Here is a 23,503-nt window from a genome sequence, read left to right on the forward strand (position 1 = left end):
TGCCTAGCCCCAAAGAAATTCTCATTAAACCATCCCTGGCGATCCCTTTTGGAAAGTAATTTGTCTCCCTGATGGAGCAGAGAAAGAGAATCGTGTAAAAGAAAGCGTTAGTTCTTGGCACAATGAGCTTAGGAGACACACTAGAAAGAGCCAAAGGGGGAGTTAATGAGCATCTGACAAACTGCTTGGATTCAGGCCTAGAGAACAGCGATGAAAAGATGAAATTGGCCAACAACTATTCTTTATATCAAACATAAAAAGGCCAATCTGAAATGGGGCTGCTCAAAACTGGTGGAAAGTACATAGCCCTAGAAAAGGGAGCTGTGGCCAGGCCCCTTGTTGGACACCGGACACAGAACTCAACGGGGCCGAGAGCTAGGAAATAGGCTGAAAAGTGGGCTCTCCATCGCAGAGGAAACTCCAGCCCCCCGCCCCAGGCTTTGAAGATGCTGATCCGAAGTTCTCCGTGCCCAGCCCCCCTGCCCCCTGGATGTTTCTTTCGTGAGTGAAAAATGTATCAGGCTGGCCTTAAAGGGTCCCCTAAAAGTTCTGGTAATCTGGTAATTAGTCCCTGGCATTCACCAAACTACTCCGCTCCCTTCTACAGTCATCGGCCCCCCAGGAGCACCACATGGCTCCCGCTCACATTCAGTGCTTCCAGGCTCCCTCCTGCGGACCATTCGAAACCCTCCCCACCAGGTGACGGGCTGTCCTAGTTTTGCCGAGGGCAAAGGTGGCCAAGAGAGGAAGACACTGATCCCCCAGGGCTCTATGGCACTGGTTAGGAAGTTTTAAAACTGTTTCTCATAGTGGTTCATCTGGCTTTAAGAAACCATTTTAATGTTTCCTTTTTTGAACAAAGTAGGTCAATGGTATGTGTCTATATGAGACATAGATTACATCTTAATTCAACAGAGGCGTCCAGACTTCCTAACAGCACAAGTGTTCGGATGTTCCTTTACACGCAGTGTCCAGAGCCAGGTAAACAGAATCTAGCAGTGAGACGGGGTTTTCAGTTCAGTCCACCAGCTAAGGAGCACAGAACAAATTTTGTGGGTGGTTTTTTTTTTTAATGCCTTATTTATTCCATCTTTGACGTGGGACCAGTGCCATCTCAGATACTAGAGTGCAGCATTTAAATCTTGATTCTAGGTTTTGTATTCTTACTCTCAAATCCTTGGTAACAGCTATCACATTTCTGAGGGCTTGGCTTGCACTTCAGGCTTTGCTCATGCTTCATGGAAAAAATATATTGGTGTCTAGAAGTAAAGAATGAAGAAGAAGAAGTATACCAATTCAAAATAAAAATAAAAACAGTCATCTAAGATTAAAGACTACTTCTGGCTTTCAAAGCACAGAGGTGTTATAAAATCGAGAGAGGTGCATTTCAGGCAAGGGGAGGAAAGGAGACTTCTGTTGCAGATGAAGCAGAGACTGAAATAATTCGTTTTTCACCAAGGCATGACCTGACACACCATTGTCATTGTTTGTCTTCTCTCTTCAGTGTTTTTCATCCCAAGTTTATATTTGGAGCTCCGTTTCCTCCAAGAGTTTCATTGTCCTCATTTTGCTCCCCACCCCCACCCCGAAAGTCGGTGGTGGTAGTGCATGCCCAGAGAATGATAATGTATTGTCTATAAGCAGAAAGTGGGAGTCAGCGGGGTCTGGCATTGAAGCCACCCGAGTTCAAATCCCAGCTAGCTTAGCCATTGATCAGGAAAAATGACTCTGTCTTTGTTTACTCATCTGCAAAATAGGAATAATAGGGGAACCTATCACATCCAAAACAAATATAACATCGGATGTCAATTATACCTCCAAAAAGAGGGAGAGAGAGCAAGAGAAAGAGAGCGAGAACCTACCTCCCAGGGTAGACGTGAGGCTAACATCAGTGAACATGTGTAACTAGAACTTAGATTAGCACCTGACACATACATGGTAAATATTCCAGAAGTTAGTGTTTCTGATTACAGAAACCCAAGTCGTGAGACTGGAATTCAGCACCTTACACAGGAACTTTGCCCATGTTACCTTGTTGATTCATTACATATGCACCAGGTAGGTTTTCTTAGTCCCATCTTAAAGATTTTATTTATTTATTTATTTGACAGAGAGAGATCACAAGTAGGCAGAGAGGCAGGCAGAGAGAGAGAGAGAGAGAGAGAGAGGAGGAGCAAGCAGGCTCCCCGCCGAGCAGAAAGCCCGATGCAGGACTCGATCCCAGGACCCTGAGATCATGACCTGAGCCGAAGGCAGCAGCTTAACCCACTGAGCCACCCGGGCGCCCCTTCTTAGTCCCATCTTAAAGAGGAGTAAAGGAAGTTGCTGAGAAGGTATGGCTCCCCTTCGTTCACACAGTAGGCCATGGTGGCCTGGGGACTCACTGAGGTGATTCTATGATGTTACAGTTGCAACAGGACAGTGCATGAGAATCACAAGTTTTTTTTAAGATTTTATTTATTTATTTGACAGACAGATCACAAGCAGGCAGAGAGGCAGGCAGAGAGACAGGGGAAAGCACACTCCCCGTGGACCAGAGAACCCAAGGTGGGACTCGATCTAAGGACCCCAGCCGAAGGCAGAGGCCCTAACCCACTGAGCCACCCAGGCACCCCACAACAAGTTTTTGCTGAAAATGCACCTGAACCCCATTTACTAAGATGCTGAGTCAATAGATGTGCTCTGGGCCCAGGATTCTGTATTTTAACCTGAGGCAGTGGGTTTCCTGGACTACATTTTAAGAAACACTGTTTAGCCTCTGGGTTCTTCCCACCTCACCACGATGCTCTTTGATAGAAGAAATAACACCATCAGCTGTTCATAAATTAATGAGTACATCTGATCATTCATTCCACGAATGTGACCTGAACACTTTCGATGTGTCCAAGTCTATGCGCTGGATGCTGGAGTTACTAGGAAGGGCAGAGACACTGTCCCAGAGTTTATGGTTTATTAAAGGAGAAAAATCACAGACAACAAAAATCCCCTTATGAAACTTGGTTATGAAGATGAAATTGGGCATTCAATGCAGCCTGGGTTTGGGTGTGTAGTGGACATCTGTTATTTTTGCCTGCTGATCATCATTTCCCCGTCTGGTAACAACATCCAACATTTCCTTTGGAGACGTCGCCCCTCCCCCATTCTCAGTCCATATGGTTAAGGTGGGGGCTAGTCCGTCCCCCCACGGTGGGCATGTGACCTAGGCCCGGCCAATCAGAGCACAGCATCTCCCTGGCCGCAGTGAGTGGCTCAGGACTGGGCACCTGACCCAAATAGGGCCAATAAAAGTCCCACTCAGGACTTTTGCCAAACCGGAAGCCTTTCCTCTGGGCTTCTTAGAAGGGTGGTCGCTAGTTTGGAGGTGTGGTGTAGGCGTATTTGCTACAAGGTTAGCAGAGCCCGTCGGGTACTGAGAGTGGTAAATCGAGGAGGGAGAGGAATTAAGAGCCCGCCCTAAAGACCTCTTGGGACCCTGGTGTGACCAAATCCCGATGCACACCTGGACTTCGTGGTTCTTTGCTCTACTCCAGAGCCTCTACTCTCTCCCTAAGACTTCTGACTGATACCGGGCAGAAGAAAGGGAAGTCTGAGATGCCCCTGTAGGGGAAGTGGTGCCTGATTTGAGTCTTCGAAGACCAGGAGGTGCTCGCGATGGAGGGCCGGAGGAAGAGCTCTCTCAGGCTGCTTAAGCGAAAGCCCAGAAGTTAAAGAACCGCGACTTGACGCAAGTAGGTGGTGTTTGGTATGGGGTTTGGAGATACGGTGTGGTTTAATGTCGCCGGGTGTGACTTTGAAACCCAGTTCTGGTTCTGAGCAGCCGTGGCACTCTGGGCTGGAGGCTGGCCCTCTCCAGGCCTCCGCTTTCTTCTCTGCAAAGCCGGGCTGTTAGGAGGCAATGCCTTGGGGCCAGTCAAACACCTGATTCTGTTGCAGGCAGTCGGGAATGGCTGCAGTTATCACGGGAAGTGGAGGCACCTGAAGAGGGAGTGACTGGTTGGCATTTGGAATTGCTGCATGGTTCAGTGGAGGGGTCTATCGGAGCTAGAGCTCTCTTGGGGCAGGGATTTCTACCCCAGTACTGCTGCTGAAGCCTTTCTGTTTCTGAGTGAAGCAGGTTAGGTACATGCTGTATTGGAGTCCCCTAGATCAGCCGCCACGCTCACCAGCTGTGTGTGACTGTGGGTGTTTCCGCTTAACGCTGGTAGACTGAGCTGCCTCATCTTAAACGTTAACTTGGTTGTTAGAAGGATTTAAATGAGATACTATGTGTAAAGTGCCAGGCACTTTGTAGCTGTTCGATCAATTATAGCTATTTACTCGTACTACGAATGACTACTATTAGAATCATCGTTGAAGTAATTTTGAGATCCTTGGTCTGAAAAGCAAGTAGGACCGCAGTATCTTTATTTTAATTCCAGTAGAGTTAACATACGGTGTTGTATTAGTTTCAGGTGTACAGTAGAGTGTTTCAGCAGTTCCATACATCACCCGGTGCGCATCCAGGACTGCAGTATTCTTTAACAGTAAAGTGCCGCATGTGCTAAAAAGGCAAGGACTGTCTGCTTTGTTCACCGCTGTGCGCACAAAGCTTGGCACATAGTAGGTGTACAAAATTAAAAGGTGGTTATCATTTCTTTCTCCTCCCCACAGGTTAGAAAGTTCCCTGCTCAGTCTAGGCAGACACTTGCACTCCATTGCATTCTGATTCAGTTGTAAAACAAATATTTATTGAAGGCTGTGTGCCAGGTATTGTGCTGGGGAAAGACCTGTAAACAAGACAAAGTTCACCCCAGTAGATCTTCATCCAGCGGTAGAAGACAGATGAAGGATAAGCCAAGAGTCGGGAAATAATTTCAGATTATGTAAACACCAGGAAGGAACTAAGAATGGGACATTAAAGTCCTTAACGTGGGAGAAATCAGCTTGACATAGGTGGTCGGCACTAGCAGCCGTGTGGGCACACCTCTCATACCCAGCAGCTACGAGAAGCATCCACAAAACTCAAGGTAGACCCTAGAATTAATCTATTTGTACTAAAAAAAAAAAAAGCCTCTTTCCTACAGGTACATTGGTTGGTCCAGCTCAAATCTGCTTGGGATTCCAAAAAAGGGTTTTCCAGGGTATGCTGCAGAAAACAAAAAGCATCCCTGGGCAGTGCACACTATAGGCCATTGACCCACATACAATTTTTCCTACTGAATGGCATGGTAATTGATCAAAGTAAAAAAATTTATAGAAAGAGATACTGCTGCCATGTTTTTAAAGCCTGTGTTTCCCAGCCAAGTCTCCAGATGGAATCACCGAAGCAACACATCCTTGACTTAAATGTGACTGTTTAACAGTTATATTGGGTAGGCCATATTTTTCCACAAGGAGGTAGTTTCTTGTCTTAGGAACTTGAGACTCTTAACAGACTTTTGGGTGAGAGCTTTCCAGGATACCACTCTTTCTCTCACACTTCCTGAAGTCACAGGAGTCAGAGACCTAGCTGTAGTGTCAGGAGAGGGAACGCTAGAGTGAAGTGTGAGGCAGCTCATGGGATGATGAGGTTTATAGGATGCCTTGGTGCCAATCACTGCCACTACTGAACAGCTCATAAGCATAAAGATGGTTCATTTGTTTGTTTCCGCCTGACTGGCCTCCCCTTTCCCTTCTCTGGTTATCAGCATTCTGGTTTTGCTTTAAGGGAGCTTTCCTCATCCACTAAGCACAGACCGTTGTAACTGTTAAGAAGGCTTCCCATGTCACATCCACTGGCCAAGGGACAGACATGGGGCAGAAACCAGGTCACAGAGATGATGTCTTTAGAATCTGACCCTTGAACAGAGGGATAAGATTACAGGTCCCTGATGGACCTCCATTCCAAGGAGACTGTGGATCAGCCTACTCCTCATACACATCTTGAGTTGCCCTTATCCCTGCCCTTCCAAACCTGGCATTACAGCTCTGTTTTATTAGGTCCCACATAACATTCCAGTGGGTTAATTTTCTGCATAAATTGGCTACAGTTGTTTTCTGTGGCTTACAACCAAAGACGCTGACTAGTAATCTCCCCACCCATGATTCACCTTCTTCTTCTAGCCCTTAGAAACAGACCATCTGAAGTTAAAGATAAGATCTTCTTGTCCAGCATTTTTATCGTCTGCCTGAATTTCATCCTTGAGTTTCAGGAATCTTCCAAGTAGATAGGGCTTACTTTACTACATGAAACACTTCTGGAGGAAGAAGACCCTACAACCCTATCTACACCCCATATTTCATATTCAGAATAAAATCCGAGTGTTCAGGGTGAGGTGGGGCTGAAGTTGCTTTAAGCAGTTCAAGGAAGAAAGAAGTTAAAAAAATACAGCACATCTGAGGTGAGATGGAGGGTTATTTTGCATAGAAAGACCTCTTGTGGTAGGTGGGGGGAGAGTGGAGGGGAAGGGGAGATGGTTGTCAAAAGGTATAAGCTTCCACTTAGATGAATAAGCTCTGGGAATCTAATACACAGCATTGTGAATGTAGTTAATAATAGTGTATGTTGTACTTGAAAGTTGCTAAGAAAATCGATTTTTAAATGTTCTCACCCTTCCCACCATACACACACACACACACACACACACAAACACACACACAGTGGTTCTTAAACGTGACTGGATGGGGGTGTTAGCTAAGACTGTGGTGGTAATCCTATAGCAAAATGGAAGTGTAGCAAACCGACACCTTGTATGCAAAGTTACATGTCAATTATATCTCAGTAAAGCTGGGGAAATAAAAAACACCACCACCATCTCCCCCCCACCCCCCAAAAAGGAAGGAAGAACACTCAGGATATGATCGGGTTCTTTTTTTCCAGCATTCCCGTAATGTAGGAACAATTTGTTGAGTGTAGTACACAGAAAAAAAGGATGTCTCAACATATAGACTTTAGAAAGAAGGTGGGCTGAGGTCAAGTAGTCAGCTGGGAGGAAGGCTGGCTTTCATTTCGGGGCTCTGAGCCTAGAAGAACACAACTCCTAAAACGTAGCGCACCTCTGGGGCAAGAAGCATTATTATTTGTCTTTTTCCAAAAATGAATTAACATGATTTTATCCCAGTCCCCATGTATTGAAGAAGGTGGTCAATATAAATGGAAAATCAAGGTAACAAATAGAAAAATGTGGGGCCTCTAAGGGTTAGAGAGCAGACTGGCTTGGACAGACGCTGAGTCTTCTGGAAGCTGACGCAAAAAGGGAACGACAGTGGGTTTTATGCCGCTGCCGTCTTCAAGGAGCACCAGAAAACAAATAGAACAGCTTCCTTGACCAGATTTTCTCAGAGACTTTCCTTTTGAATCACCCCTTCAGTCTCGAATCTTGTGAAGTCTGCCCTCACAAACCCACATACTGATCAAGTCGTTAGAGGTTAGCATCGCTTGGGTTGTGACTGGAAGGCGCCAGCCAACTTCAATCATGGCACAGAGTTCATGGAAAAAGAAATGCAGGGAGCCAAAGCCCTCTGACTAGTGTGGCTGGTTCATGAAAATGCATGGCTTCTAGTGAAAGTGTCCTCTCGGCCAGACTTTTTCTCTCCTATAAATTTCTCCTATGTTAGACATCGATCGTAAAACTTGCACGTTTTCTCCGGGGAGGAGGGCAGAGCACAGTTGGATGTGTAGAGCGAGCCAGAGTAAATGTGGGATTTGACTGTAGAACTAAGATTAATTTGAAGACGATGCACAGGGTCTCTGCGGTTTTCTCTCAGGTCTATAAAATTGACATACGACCTTTGACTATCTGCTGCAAAGGAATATTGTGTTGGAAAAAGAATGTACTGATGTTTGCAATTGCCTCCCCCGAGGACTGCTTTGTAGGACACATGAGTGGTTCCTCTAAGCTTAAAGTACTCATCACATCACTTCTGGGGAGATCATGGGAAGTCAAGAGCCTTGCAAGGCAGTGTTATACATTCCACCCTCTGGGAAAATAAATGCCAAAGTCCTGTTAGAGAGGAGGGATTTGGGAGATTTTTCTTTCCCCATGAGATTTATTTATTTATTTATTTATTTAAAAATAGTGGCTCATTTGAGCTTCCCCACTTCTGGTATTCTGCATCCGCTGTTCCCTGTAGTCAGCTCATAGAGTGGCCTCCTTCACCGTCCTCGACCTCTCTCTTCTTGTGGCCGGTTCCTTCTCATCAGAAAGGTCTTTCTTGGAAAGGACAGCATTCAATGACATTGACCGGGTACTAATGGTAGGGGCGGGTTTGGCCTACAAATGAGCCCTACCCTGGGAAAGAACCTATGTCTCCCCCTTTCCCCTCATTTTTTTTTTTTAAGATTTTATTTATTTATTTGACAGGCAGAGATCACAAGTAGGCAGAGAGGCAGGCAGAGAGAGGGGGTAAGCAGGCTCACTGCTGAGCAGAGAGCCTGATGCGGGGCTCGATCTCAGGACCCTGGGATCATGACCTGAGCCAAAGGCCGAGGCTTTAACCCACTGAGCCACCCAGGTACCCTTCCCTTGTTCCCCTCCTTAACTTAGATGTTCTTCCTCTGCTCACGCACTGCCTATTTCCTCCCTTCTTAGGAGTTGCGCAAATCCTATATTTACTTATTCCTTTCTCGTTGGCTCCCAAGTACACTGGAAGGACCACGGTCATGTTGTCGTGTTGCTACATGTCCAGGGCCTGGCTCTATGCCTAGCATGTTGTAGGCACCAGTCACGTCTCAGGTGAAGAAGTTACAGACCTCACCCTTGAAAACATCATGTGGAGAATGATGTACAAAGTTTGGATTGTGGTTGTCTCTGCTTGTATGCTCTCACTTGGAGTGGGGAGCAGAAATCCAACAGCATTTATATTCCACCATGAGAACTTGCATTTATTTGGCATCTTCTGTGTACAGGGAATTTTATCAGCATTATTTATATTTCTTTCTAACCTGCAAGGCACATGTCCTATCACTTGGGGGAAAGGAGGTTCTGGAAGGCTCCAGTTTGGCCCCGCTTTTACTGGTTGAGTAAGCATTAGAAGCCACCTCCAGCTTTGCCCCTTCCAAGGAGCTCTCCTCCCTGCCTGGAAGGGGCTAAATTCTGTGTATCCTGAAGGTTTGGCTCAACACTACTTCCTTCTTCCAAATACCCCATGTGAGTTGTCTTTCTTAAACTCTCACAGCTTTTTATCTATAGCTAATGATGCCTGTTTACTACCTCGGGTCACCAGGTTCTAGTTCAGACCACTTTGCCTGGACTTCCTCCTCCAGCCTGGTCTGGTTTCAGCCTATGCCTATACTTGCTCTTGAGTAACTCTCCTTGTGCTTTGGAGGCTTGCTGTACTGGTTTCTTTCTGTCTTTGCAGCGGGTCACAACTTTTTCATTTCTTGGACCCATGAATGTGTGGTTCCCTCTCCTGTCATTCTTTCCTTCACGGTTCTATTTAGCTATCTCCTCTGCCTCCCCTAAGACTCTCCTCCAATATTGCCACCTCCAATAAGTCTTCCTTGATGCTCATACTGAAAAGAAGCGTCACAGTGCACTCCCCTCACCTATCTATATGTAAGGTCCTTGATGTGGTTTTCAGCATTATTGCAACTGGCTGTGATTTCTGCAAGGCAGCTGACTTGCTTTTCTTTATTTCTAACTCCGATATAAGCTTCATGAGGGTGAGGACTCTGTCTGTCCTGTACATCAGTATATGCCCAGCACCCAAGTAAATGGCCTAACACCATGCTTGGCTCACAGTAGGTGCTCAGTGGAATATTTGCTGAAAAACACTGGATCATGTCACTTTTCTGCTCCAAGTTCTCTAAGGGTTTGCCACTTACCACTCAGAGTAAGAAAAGCCTTATGGTGACCTACAAATCTCCTCCCCATATCCCCTTGAGTTGATGTCTCTGGGCTCCTCTGCCTTCTTCCCCTCACTTACTGTACACCTCCTAATAGTTTCTCATACATGCCAAGCAAGCTTCTGCCTCAGGACCCTTGCATTGGCTGTGCCTTCCTCTGGAACCCTCTTCGCTATGGATCATCCTTCTCTTCTTTCAGATCTTTGCTCAGAGCTTGCTTTCTGAAGGAGACCTTCCTCTACCAATCTCTTTGGAATGTGAAACTTTCCCTTAGATGCCCACAGACACACTTACTGTTGCACATTCCTCCTGCCCCTTTTATGCTGTATTTATTGTCCATCTCCCCTGCCCCTCCCCTCAACTATAGTTAAACTCCCATTAGGATGGGATCTTTTTATTCACTGACGCATCCCTGGATCTCAGACTAGACCCCAGCACATAGTAGGTGCTCAGTAAATGTGAAAGGAATGACTACCTTGCCTCGCCTGATCAGACCTATTGTTCATTGCCCTTGGAGAAACAACAACCTTCATTGAGTCTCCCTTCAAAGAATGAATGACTGTCACTTAGATGCTAAATATGGTCCCTTCTACAGTGTACCAGACGAGCGCTTGCAAGACTTTCAAGAGAAATAGTACTGCAGTAACACTGCAAAGCCTTAGCTTTTTGCTTTCTGCTGTCCTTGGTGAGTCTGCCTAATTATTAATGAAACTATTAATGAAATGATTAATGAGTGGCTGTCTTGCCATCTTTTGTCCCCTGTCACTGCTGATGTTTCTCACGGCTTCCCCTCTGCAGACTCCCATTTCTTTTCATGGTGGACCCTCTCTCTAAGGAGTTGTCTTTAAGGGTGGGGCAGTTCTAGTAGTCCTTGGGGTGTGTATCTAGACCTCTAGGTTTCTCTCTACTCTTAAGAGTGGAAACAAAAAAGCAATCAGAAGGAGCTGAAGATAATGGATTTATGATGCATTTTTCAACCCTATTCATCCAAAGCTGAATGTTGCTGTACAAGCGTTACCTTAATTAGTGTGGCTTCTTAAGAATGGCAGGTCCCAAGGTGTGGGATGGTGCCTGCTTTTTGCCAGCTGGGCTGTGTGATTCCACCATATTAAACAGAGTAGTCTGAGTTTTTGTTTTTGTTTTAAGAAGCAGCCCCTCCTTTGAGGCTTTTTTTTTTTTTTAAGATTTTATTTATTTGACAGAGATCACAAATAAGCAGAGAGGCGGGAAGAGAGAGGGAAGCAGGCTCCCTGCTGAGCAGAGAGCCCAATGGGGGCTCAATCCCAGGACCCTGGGTCCATGACCTGAGCCGAAAGCAGAGGCTTTAACCCACTGAGCCTCCCAGGTGCCCCTCCTTTGAGTTTATTGAAACTTTTTGTTTTGCAGAGATTGCAGGGCACTTTGTGCCCCCCCCCCCCCGCCATGACCCCCCAACACTCCCCCCCCACCCCCCTGCCCCCTGCCCCAGGGCTTTGTTTCTGCTCTGCTAGCACATACTAGCTCTCTGCAACAGCATGTACCAGCCTCTGCCTCACTTGCTGGTCTCCTCCTCCTGCCCACAAGCTTCCTGGGCACATGGATAGTAGGGGTTCCAAAAAAGTTCATTGAAAAAACTAATGAATGAGTATAATTTGCTTTCCCTTTCCCTTCCATGAGCAATTCGGTTTGCTAACTTTCATTTGACCCAAATGTGAACCACACTGGAGTTACTCTTCCTAGATAATTGGTAAAGATAAAAATGTCTCATTTCAATTTTTCAGGAAATTTAGACCCAAATCTTTGCAGAATCTGTACTCACCTAGTCACCCTGTGTTCTTGTTTAATGTTTTGTTTTTTAAACAATTACAGTCTTAGAAGGAGGCCTGATTAAGAAATCCCTTCTTTAGCTTATTGTATAAAGTATAAAGCTAAAAGAAAAAAATTTAAGGATTAAAAAGCCACGAATTTCTGTCAATACTCACCTTTTGTTAGATACAATGCCTCTTAAGCCAGATAATTTCTAAATTCTGCTCCAGAATTTGCTTCTGTTCTGTCGCACTTAGACTGATCAATTTTCAGAAGTTGTAGGAGAGAAAATAAATTCTGTCTCCAAATGATGTTTATAATCTCAAATCTAAATTAAAACATGTCGATTCCACAGCAATAGTCACTATGGAAATAGAAACATATAGGCCTCGATTCTAAATCAAGAGAGTGTTTAGCTGGGTGGTATATATTTTCCATCATGTTTTTGAAAAATCTGTTACAGTGTATGCATTTTCAAAGGCTTAGATTTGATAAGCTTCTAAGAAATAGTACATGTGTGGGTCACATTAAAATTAAATGTACTTTGTACGTGTTTGAGATGGGGTTCATAATGTCCTGCCCCTATCAGTGAAAATCTTGTTAAGGTACTAGACTAGGCTTACGGAATTTTAAAAAATAAACCAAAAACCTGTTTGAAATAAATCCATGGAAGCCTCCAGAGCAAGCAGATATGACTATATATTACCCCCATTCAAATTCTTCTAAAATTCAAATGTTATATTAAGAATACTAACAAGTATAGAATGGATTTGAAAGAGTTTAAATAGAATTGCCACTCACATCTCAATTTACACCTAATTATCAAGCTTCATTTAGTTTTAGAAACTGTTTAAAAATATATTTGCTAGTTTAAAAAATTGTCAGCTTAAAAAAAAAAACCCAAAGCTAATAATAGGAATAGTTTATTCTAAAGGTATATCATACAAAAAAGACGTTAAGCTTATTTAAAAGTTTTAAAACTTAAAAAAAGGTTTTCCCCTTCTATTCAGACGAATAAACAATATGCTTTCATCCTTTCAAACTCTTTTCTAGTAATTAGTCAACGAATGGTACTTCAGCCGGGTTCTGTGTGCCTACTACGTGCTAGGCAATGTTCTAAATTCGAATGCCGCTTTTCAAATAATATAAAACAAACATATGCTGCGATCATTTTGCTTTAAATACCATAAGCCAAGCATATAACTCTTTTACATAAAATACATAATTATTCTTATTTTAAGATTACATAGTTCCTTTCTTTCAAGGAGCCCAAGTTTTTTATTTTATTTTTTTTTTTCTTTTTAGAGTTAAAACCACTATCTTCATGTTACCCTCCTACAGTTCGTGGAAACCAAGCGCGACCTACCTTTTCTTGCACCAGGCATGCCTCTCTAAAAATTAAAAATGGAAAGGAGTGATCGTTCCCTTGCCCAGTAATCTCTCCTCAATTGCAGAATGAGGGTGGCCTAGCCTCCCTCTCCCCACAAAAGGATGTTGTCAATATTCAGTCGATCTTCCTTTGCCCCCATCCCTCCTTCAGCAAGATGAGATCAGCATCTCTCCTTCTGCTGAAACTTGACCTCAGCCATCACCTGCTTCTATACCTTCTGCATCAGTGTAACGTAACGAAATAGGTCAGCCCGTCTTGTGTCTGCTCAGAACTTTAGTCGTTTGGACATCTTTTTAAGTGTGCAGCTTGTCGGGGCGCCTGGGTGGCTCAGTGGGTTAAGCCGCTGCCTTCGGCTCAGGTCATGATCTCAGGGTCCTGGGATCGAGTCCCACATCGGGCTCTCTGCTCAGCAGGGAGCTGGCTTCCTTCCTCTCTCTCTGCCTGCCTCTCTGCCTACTTGTGATCTCTCTCTGTCAAATAAATAAAAATAAAAAATCTTTAAAAAAAAAAAAAAAAAAAAAAAAAAGTGTGCAGCTTGTCTCTAATTAGCCAGAATTCTAAGATCCTTCTCTAGCAGCTGACACCTAGAGTCCTGCCTCCAAACGTATTAGGGATAATGATGTGTGAAAGTCAGAAGTGTGAGAGTTCTTTTTTTCCCTAGTTCTAATAGGGTTAACCGAGGCATCAGTTCTCTTATCTACTTTTTTTTTTTTTTTTTGCTTTATTTGACTTTACCCCATTTGCTAGAATACCCCTAGACTTAGAGAGTTGTGCCGTTGGGGTTTTTTCTTGGTACCATACCAACTCGTATACTTACCTTTTTTGTTGTTGTTTTTTGAGGTGAAGAGACCGGCTGTTTGGGAGTCCCGCAGGTCTGCTATTAGTTGAAGTTCACAGTCTGCTTAACCAAGGACGGATCCGATGTTTTTTTCTGGAATTTTAAAAAGCTAATGTATCATTTAGAGCTCTTACCTGCAAGTTACATGCCGGCGGCTTAACTGACAAGGAATCGATCATTTCATACTGTAAGAAAGTCAGGAGTAGGAGCCTCTGGTCTGTTGCTGTGTGATTCTCTTAGATTGGCCCTCCCCTGTGTGAAGTCTTGGAGGCTGATGGAAAGATGCTGCAGGAGTCCCAGCCCCACGGAAAGGCCAGATGATGTCCAAATAAACCATCTTCCGCCTCTTAGGAGCAGGAGAATATTTCCCAGAAGCCCTCCTGGCTGACTTGCTGTCCTGTCTCATTGGTCAGAATTTTATCACAGAGTTCATTCCTAAACCAGTCAATGACAAGAAGAAGGCAAGGATTAGCATAACTGGCTTAGATAAATTGGAGTGTATCCCCTGAAACTACCTGTTGGGATGGGACACCTTCCCTGAAGTGTGTCACCTTGGAGAGATGAGATCTCTGAATAAAACTAAGTTACAGGGGTGCCTGGGTGGATCAGTGGGTTAAAGCCTCTGCCTTCAGCTCAGGTCATGATCCCAGGGTCCTGGGATCGAGCCCCACATTGGCTTCTCTGCTTGGCAGGGAGCCTGCTTCCTCCTCTCTCTCTGCTTCCCTCTCAGCCTGCTTCTCATCGCTGTCTGTCAAATAAATAAAATCTTAAAAAAAAAAAAATCACAACTAAGTTGCAGTCAAAAAGGAGGAAAGGGGGTCGGGCCACCTGGCTGGCTTAGTCCGTTAAGGGTCTGACTCTTAGTTTTGGTTCAGGTCATGCTCTCAGGGTCCTGGGATTGAGCCCAGGTCAGGCTCCTTGCCCAGGGGGAAGTCTGCTTGTCTCCTTCTCCCTCTGCCCCTCCCCTTGCATTCACTCTCTTGCTCTCTCTCTCTGTCTCCCCACTGTCCCTTTCTGTCTCTCAAATAAATACATATTTTTTAAAAAATGAAAATAAGGGGGCATGTGGGTGGCTCAGTCAGTTGAGCCTCTGCCTTTGGCTCAGGTCATGGTCTCAGGGTCCTGGGATCGCGCCCTGCATTGGGTTCTCTGCCTGCCTCTCTGCCTACTTGTGATTTCTCTCTCTGTCAAATAAATAAATAAAACTTAAAAAAAAAAAAAAAAGAAAATGAGGGGGTATAGGAAGTAGTGATAGGATGCTAGAAAGCCCGCCAACAATACCCACTACACCGAGCTTTGGGAAAGAAGGTAAGAAAGAGCTTTACGGAGCCAGAGAGGCACTGTAGAAGCCACGGGTAACTTCCTCGGGTTAGCAGAGGAAGGTGTGTGATATATATATATATCTCTATCTATCTATCTATCTTTGGATCATAGGGTTTTTTTTTTTTAATCTATCCTTTAGCACAATGAAAACACTGGGTATAGATAGACATACTTAATGTTGGAAATTCCCACTTAGTATAGAAGTAGAATTAGTCTCTTTAAAAAAAAAATGAGCTTATACAATTCATTTGTTTTGTAAATTAGCAACTATAATTAACAACGGAAAACACTGAATAACCTCTGTGTCCGAAGTTCAAAATATCAGCAATGGAGATAATTAATTAGCTGAAGTCATCTGAAATACTTTTATAATTTGTTTTCCTCTCCATTTGATTTGACATTTATATTAAACCCAGATTTGGAAAAAAAATGTTTTTGATGCTACTTGGCATATCTTTGTACTACATTATGTGTTGCTGTAGAATTTACAAGATCAACATTTAGATGTCACCAGAGAGACATACATCCTTGTACTGTGATAGACATTATCAGGCACTCCCAAAGTAGCAGCAGCTATTTACATTGAACTTAAATAGACAACTATGGAAATGTCAAGAAGCATTACATTTTTAGAAGTTGGAAACATTGAGGAGAATTAGGCTTTTTGTTTTTAATTTGCATTCAAGTGACCAAAAAGTGTCTTCTGTGTGAGAATGATTCGTATGCCCAGAGCAAAGACCAAGGTGGCCAACAGTCTCAGGCCGTGCCTCCCTCACCTTTTAGTATATCATGAAATCAGTAGAGGGGTCATTACTAGCATTTCCCCCTGTCTATGGTTTAATTTAGAAATGAACAGAAAGTATCAAACAGCATTATGCACAGTAGGGGAAAGAGTGGGGCGGGTTCATTTCATTTGAACCTAATGTTTTTATTATGAACAATTTCAAACACATGAAGAAAATATAGTAGAATAAACCCATGTATACCCATCACCCAGATCCAACAATTAAGATTTGTGCCATATCATCTTTTTTTTTTTCTGATATATTTTAAAGTAAATCCCAGGGCATTATTTCATGTCACTCCCATATATTTTAAGATGTACTTTAAAAAAAATTGCAGACCTCTTCTTACATTATCACAATGTAATTGTCATTAATCTTAATAAAAATTAATAATTATTTAATATTATATAACATTATAAAATTATATAATATGTAACAATTATTTAATATTATATAATTTAACATTATATAATATATTTAATATATTAAATATTTAATATTATATAATATCCAGTCTTCAGAATATCAGAATATTCTACTTGATCTGAAGGATGCTTTTAAATTTTTTTAAAAAATAAGTCTTTTTATAGTTTATTTAAAACTTGAAACTTTTGGGGACGCCTGGGTGGCTCAGTTGGTTAAGCAGCTGCCTTCGGCTCAGGTCATGATCCCAGCGTCCTGGGATCAAGTCCCACATCGGGCTCCTTGCTCCGCAGGGAGCCTGCTTCTCCCTCTGACTCTGCCTGCCATTCTGTCTGCCTGTGCTCCCTCTCGCTCGCTCTCTCTCTGACAAATAAATAAAATCTTTAAAAAAAACCAAAAAACAAAAAAAAAACTTGAAACTTTTTTCTATGTGTCTATATCTGTGGTGAAATTAATGATGATTTCTTAATTTTATTTTGTAAAATAATGGTGATTTCTTAATGTAGGTTATAATTAAAAATACTCTGGAAGTCATTGCTGACGACATTGACAAGTTTTTGTTGGAGACTCAGGAACAAACTTTTCTTCTTGTAGAAGGAAGTTTCTTTAGATGCTTAAAGATCCTATAAGGTAAAAATTTCAGCAAGCGATTGCTTGTTTGCTCTAAGCAGAGCTACGGAAGTGCTCTGTTTTTGCTTTTTTCCCTAGCTGAAGTATGAGTTTTCTTACTTTATGAATACCAGCCTTTCCTTCTAAAGAGGCTATTGATTTGACTATTTGTAGTACTTGATTGTGCAATTCAGACTCACGTTTAAGAGTCTCTCCTCAAGCAAATAATGGATTTAGAAACTTGTTCTCTACTAAAAAAAAAAAAAAAAAAAAAAAAAAAAAAAGCATTATGTGGGGTATATGGCAATGTTTAGTTACGTGATATAAAGTCCATCCTTCTTCAGGTTGACAAATTAGGGAATAGCATGGAACAGTCTCCTCAACAACCATGTTTTCAAAGGTCCACTGAAAGAGCTGCATTCTGCCTTTCCAGCTGCAAGACCTTTGCATATCCCATTTCATTTGTCAAGAAGAATTAACTTCTTGGGGCACCTGGGTGGCTCATTCAGTTAGACTCCTGCCTTCAGCTCTGGTCATGATCCCAGAGTCCTGGGATCGAGCCCTGCATCAGACTCTCTGCTCAACAGGGGGTCTGTTTCTCTCTCTCCCACTGCCCCTGCTTGTGTTCCCTCTCTCACTGTTTCTCTCTCTCTGACGAAGAAAGAAATAAAAATAAATAATTAACTTATTTACCCATTACTGTTTCTCCTGCTTTTTTCTTTTCTTCCTTTAAATCTCCATCTCCTCTTCCCTAGCGAAGCCTTCTCTGAACTTCTTAAGTCCTATTCCACCATTATGTGCTTAACCCACCTTGGACCACTCCTTTCTAGAACTTACTAGTGCTGTAATTTTACATTTCTCTGTTGGGGCAGTTCATCTAGTATCTCTTTACTTGCCTCATCTGTGAGCTTCACGAGTGGGGACTTTACATGCTTATCCTTGTAGCCTTAGCACCTAACGCAGTTGAACTCCACAGCAGTTTGGTGAATGAATGATGAGCCAAACGACGAGCTGAGTGCTCTCACCATAAGGCAGGTAAATATTCAGGCTGAAAACATCTTTATGGTTGAGCATCCATGTCTTTTTTCTGACTTAAGAGTTTTCCTGGAGTTTCAGAGAAGTGGGGGAATGGGCAATGAATCAGGTGCCGAAGTCCGTCTGTGCTGCTTTTTTAAAACATCTAAACTCATATGATGATACTAGCCGGACAACTTCTATAAATTAGGAGAGGGGCTTATAGATAATGACTGTTTAACAAGGCTGTAAGAGAATGTAATGATTTACGATACGTTTGAAATGTGTAAGGTCAGTCCTGGTTATTGAGAAGTTTCCTGTCGTTCTCAAAGCTATGAATTACATTAGAAACATGGGTGAATAGTGTGGAGAGTCATTAGATAAAGCCCGTGAGACTTAGTCTAGCCCCCAAGACTGGTCACCATTCACACCAGGCAGCCTCTCTGGTTTCCATTTCCGCCACTTGTTGCTTCAGTCTTCCTGCTCCAACGATACAGGCTATTTGTTCTTCAGATACACTTCTTTCTTTCTTTTTTTTTTTTTAAGAGTTTTTTTTTTTTTAATTCATTTATTTGACAGACAGAGATCACAAGTAGGCAGAGAGGCAGACAGAGAGAGAGGAGGAAGCAGGCCCCCTACCGAGCAGAGAGCCCGATGCGGGGCTCGATCCCAGGACCCTGAGATCATGACCTGAGCCAAAGGCAGAGGCTTAATCCACTGAGCCACCCAGGCGCCCCAGATACGCCTCTTTCGTGCTTTCTTGCTGTTAGCTCTTTTCTGTACACAACTCTGTTGCCCAATTCTCTCTGTTAATTTCCTTATACTTTAAAATACATCTTCTCATGAATTACCTGTGAAATATTGAAGTGTGACCTATAAAGATAAGGTCCCCTTTGACAGTGGACTTGCTTCTGCGCCCTCGGGCGTACACATGCATATTATCTCCTTGTGCAGTATGTAGTAGTAACTCTGTGTGCTCTTTTTTTTTTTTTTTTAAAGATTTTATTTATTTATTTGACAGACAGAGATCCCAGGTAGGCAGACAGGCAGGCAGAGAGAGAGGAGGAAGCAGGCTTCCTGCTGAGCAGAGAGCCCGATGTGGGCCTCCATCCCAGGACCCTGGAATCATGATCCAAGCGGAAGGCAGAGGCTTTGACCCACTGAGCCACCCAGGCACCCCTCTGTGTGCACTTAAAAAAAAAAAAAAAAAAAAAATATATATATATATATATATATATATATATATATATTAAGGGAGTGGGAGAGGAAGAGAAAGCACCAGCAGGGGGAAGGTACAGAGGGAGAGAGAGGCAGGCCCCTTACCCAGCAGGGAGCCCAACTCCGTGCTTAATCCCAGGACCCTGGGATCATGACCTGAGCTGAAGGCAGACACTTAACCAACTAAGCCACCCAGGCACTCCTGGATGCTCCTATTTTTAATAGAAATGATATATTGAATAATTCTGCATTTTGCCTGTTTCACTTAATGTGTCTCTGAGAGGACTATGTACTATTATATGTAGATTTATCTCATGCTGGTTAAATAGTGTGTATTATTGTATGAATAGATAGCGGGGTTTTTATCCATTTCTCTACAAGGATATGCACATTGTTGTTAATTCTTTTAATGTTATTAACCAGGCTTCAGCAAGCATTCTTCTCTTTGCCTCATTGTCCAGCTGTGTGAATGTTTCTCTAGAATATAAATGGAAATGTTGGGCCATAGGATGTGTGAATTGGGGGGATTAATAGATACTGTGGGGGCACCTGGGTGGCACAGTGGGTTAAGCCTCTGCCTTCAGCTCGGGTCATGGTCCTGGGGTCCAGGGATCGAGCCCCACGTCAGGCTCTCTGCTCAGCGGGGAGCCTGCTCCCCCCTCTCTCTCTCTGCCTGCCTCTCTGCCTGCTTGTGATCTCTGTCAAATAAATAAATAAAATCTTAAAAAAAAAAAAAAAGATACTGTGAAATTGCCCTGCAACGTAGTTGCCCCAACTATGCTCCTCCCAGCAGCATATAACAGGACATTTCCCCCTTCTCTTTACCAGCCCTTAATCATATTAAACTTTGTTAATTTTTTTCTTCCTGATTTCCTGATCCTTGTTATTATTTCCTGAGTATTTCTACCCAATTTCGCTGTTTTTGAGATTTAACATTGTTTCTTACCTTGAGTGACTCTTGTCATTTCCTTTTCTGTGACTGTCTTGCTTCTCGAGGCCCTCCCTGGGGCTTCTTGTTTGGGTCCTGGTTCACTGCTTTGGCTCCTCTGTGCTCATGTCTGGGGACTCTTTGTTGGGTTTTCCTCCTGTTTTTTTTTTTTTTTTAATAGATTTTTATTTATTTGACAGAAAGAGAAATCACAAGTAGGCAGAAAGGCAGGCAGAGAGAGAGGGGGAAGCAGGCTTCCTGCTGAGCAGGGAGCCCCATGCAGGGCTCCATCCCAGGACCCTGGGATCATGACCTAAGCTGAAAGCAGAGGCTTAACCCACTGAGCCACCCAGGTGTCCCTAAGCTTATCTTCTTCCTGTTTTTTGAGCAGGACTGTATAGATACTAACTTCTTTCTCTTTTAATATATTCAAAATGTATTCTTCAAGTGCCTGGTGGGGGCCAGCTACCATGATAGGGGCCAATGGTGTGGTGATGACAAGACAGACTCTTCCATCATGAAGCTTATATTTCAGTGGGAGAAATAGACAACATAGCAATAAATGGTTACATAGTACAATGCCATGTACTATGAAGACAACTCAAATAAGATGGGGTAGAACTTAAGAGGCATAAGGAAGAGGGTGTGTTATTTTAGAGAAGGTGATCAGGGAAGTCACATGAGCCATAGGCCTGCATGAAATGAGGGTGAGAGGAGACTTCCAAGGAGATGCCTTAGCAAGTGCAAAAGCATAGAGGTAAGAGGGAGGAATGGGAAGAAAATTGGTGTAGCTGGAGCTCAGAGGTCAAGGGGCAGAGTGTTAGGAACTAATGTTGAAAAGGCAGCCAAGATCCAGATCGCAAAGGACTTTGGTGGCCATAATAAAGATGATTATATTTCCAGGTTAATGGAAAGCTTTGAAGGTTTGTGGGCAGGAGAGAATTATTTAGATTATTCTAGTTGATCTCAAATGAAAAGAAGGACATGTGTCAAGTGGTTACTGCCATAGTCCAGGCAAGGGTATCCAGGATCAGGTTGATTGAGGTGGTGAGGAATAGGTGTGGGGTATATTTGGAAGGTGGAGCCAGAATGACTTGTTGGTTGAGGGAAGAGTTGGGTGATGCCAAGATTTTGACCTGCACTTCTAGAGGGGTAGTCATGGCCTTTGTAAAGATGGAGGAGACTGGGTGGAGTACGCTTGAAGAAAGAAATTCAGAGGGCGCCTGGGTGGCTCAGTGGTTAAGCCTCTGCCTTCGGCTCAGGTCATGATCTCAGGGTCCTGGGATCGAGTCCCGCATCGGGCTCTCTGCTCAGCAGGGAGCCTGCTTCCTCCTCTCTCTCTCTCTGCCTGCCTCTCTGCCTACTTGTGATTTCTCTCTGTCAAATAAATAAATAAATAAATCTTTAAAAAAAAAAAAAAAAAGAAAGAAATTCAGAGTTCCATTTTGGACATGTTAAATTTGAGGTGTGGATTAGATATCCAAGTGTTGAGTGGGCATTCAGCTCAAGGGAAAAGTCAGAGCTGATGATATATGTTTGGGAGCTGTCGCCTTCAGGGATCATACTTAATACCATGGACTGCTTGATATTAATGAGGGAAGAGCTGGAGAGAGGAATAGGGTCAAAGACTGAACCAAGGGCCACCCAGTGTTGAGTCAGGGACCTAGGAAGAGGATATAGGCAGGAATTGTCAGAGCTCTGGAAACCAAGTGAAGAACCGTTTGAAGAGTGAGGGAGGGGTGCCTGGGTGGCTCAGTCTAAGGGACTACCTTCAGCTTAGGTCATGATTCCAGGGTCCTGGGATCGAGCCTCACATTGGGCTCCCCTACTCACTGTTGGGGGCGGGGGCTGCTTCTGCTTCTTCTGCTCCCCCAGCATGTGCTCTCCTTCTCTCTCTCTGTCAAGTAAATAAGTAAAATCTTAAAAAAAAAAAAAAAAAAAAAGGGCGTGTCTCATTGTGTCAGATGCTACCAAAAGATGGAGGAAGATGCATGCTTAGAGCAAGCATTGGATGTAGTACGATAGAAGCGTTGGTAACCTCAACTGGAGTAGTCACTGTGGAGGGAGCTAGAGAATTGGAGGTGAGGAAGGGATTTGTGTACATGAGGGGCGTACACTCACATACTGCTACAGCCAGAGAACTGTTGGTCTCGCCTCTCTGGGATCTTGAAGTTGGAAGTCTCTTGGCTAATTTCTACCCCTCTATTAGAGAGACTTAAAATGTAGTCCTGGTTTCTTTCTCTCTCCGAACCTCCTTACCTTTCCATGCTGTCCCTCCCCTGTCCCAGGCTGTGAGAGATGCCCTCCCTTCCTCTTTCTACAACATTTTACTTTGTATGTATGGCTGACAACCCAAATACAAGAGCCTTTTAGAAGCAGCCACATCCTTTAGCTCCTAATCCCTGGTCCCTTCTGGGAATAAATATTTGTTGAATTGTACCTGACTTCCAATTCAATTCTACAAGGGAGCTAAGGGAGAAGGAAGCTTTGCCAAAGTTAGAGGGGAGCCTGAATTTGATGTACACGTAGGAGTGTAAATGAAGAAAATGAATTCTACTAAATGAGAAAACTACTTAATTTATGCAGAAATAGCACTATTTCTCATGACATGGGTATTGCCAGTGAGAGCAGAGCAGAGCACTTCAAGGACCTGTGTGTGTGTGTGTGTTAAGTTAGTTTTGAAAGAAGGTTGACACAAAGGTCTGCTCGGAGCCTCTACCAGTGAGTGACAATGATGTTAATTCCATTTTGGACCCAGGCTATTAAGTTTATGAAGTAAAAATACATGCTTTGTGAAAGCAGTGTTTCGTCTCAACCTAATTTTAACTGGTAATTGCTTCTCTCTGGTTCCTCTGGAGAACCTGTTGGCGTGGCCCTGGAAGCAGGGGAGAAGCAAAAACTGTAACTGCTGAGTGCCCAGGTGTAGGAGTGGATCCCCTGATGGGACTTTGACAGTCACTAATGTCACACTGCTTCCATTTCGCCATCTATAATTTGATGATTAATAGTATTTGTCTGTAATGTACTTTTCCCATAAAACATGCTTTGTTATCACCAAGTAGTAACATGGCCTCCGATGATTAGCAGGGTCCTCTGAGGAAAAACCGACCTTTGATTTCAGTATCCCACTTCTTTTTATCTTGTACTGTAAGAAAACCAATGCCAAATTATTTCATCTGGCTAGCGGCCTGATGCTGTTTCATCTTTAATTAATGTTCTCATCAAATGTGCTTTAATTAAGAGTCTGGTCAAAATGCAAGTCTTCATTTTAATATTCATTGAAAACTATTTATTGAGCATCTAATATCTCCTAGCCATTGTGCTTGGACTTGGGAGTTTTAAATGAATATACATCTTAATACAGTTCTGAAGACAAAACAATATT

At 43.3% G+C, this 23,503-nt stretch overlaps 1 long non-coding RNA gene across 1 annotated transcript in view; it reads left to right on the top strand.

Annotated features, from left to right (window-relative positions):
* The first annotated feature begins 3,325 nt into the window (after positions 1-3,325).
* LOC123394400 overlaps positions 3,326-23,503 on the top strand; it is a 90,595-nt gene continuing 70,417 nt past the window's right edge. The window contains exon 1 of the long non-coding RNA XR_006609126.1: positions 3,326-3,728. This is a non-coding gene — a long non-coding RNA (uncharacterized LOC123394400). The remainder of the gene's footprint in view (positions 3,729-23,503) is intronic.

The sequence above is a fragment of the Mustela putorius genome, unplaced genomic scaffold (assembly GCF_011764305.1).
Source record: "Mustela putorius furo isolate JIRA1106 unplaced genomic scaffold, ASM1176430v1.1 tig00000095_pilon_pilon_pilon, whole genome shotgun sequence".
Lineage (NCBI taxonomy): Eukaryota > Metazoa > Chordata > Mammalia > Carnivora > Mustelidae > Mustela > Mustela putorius.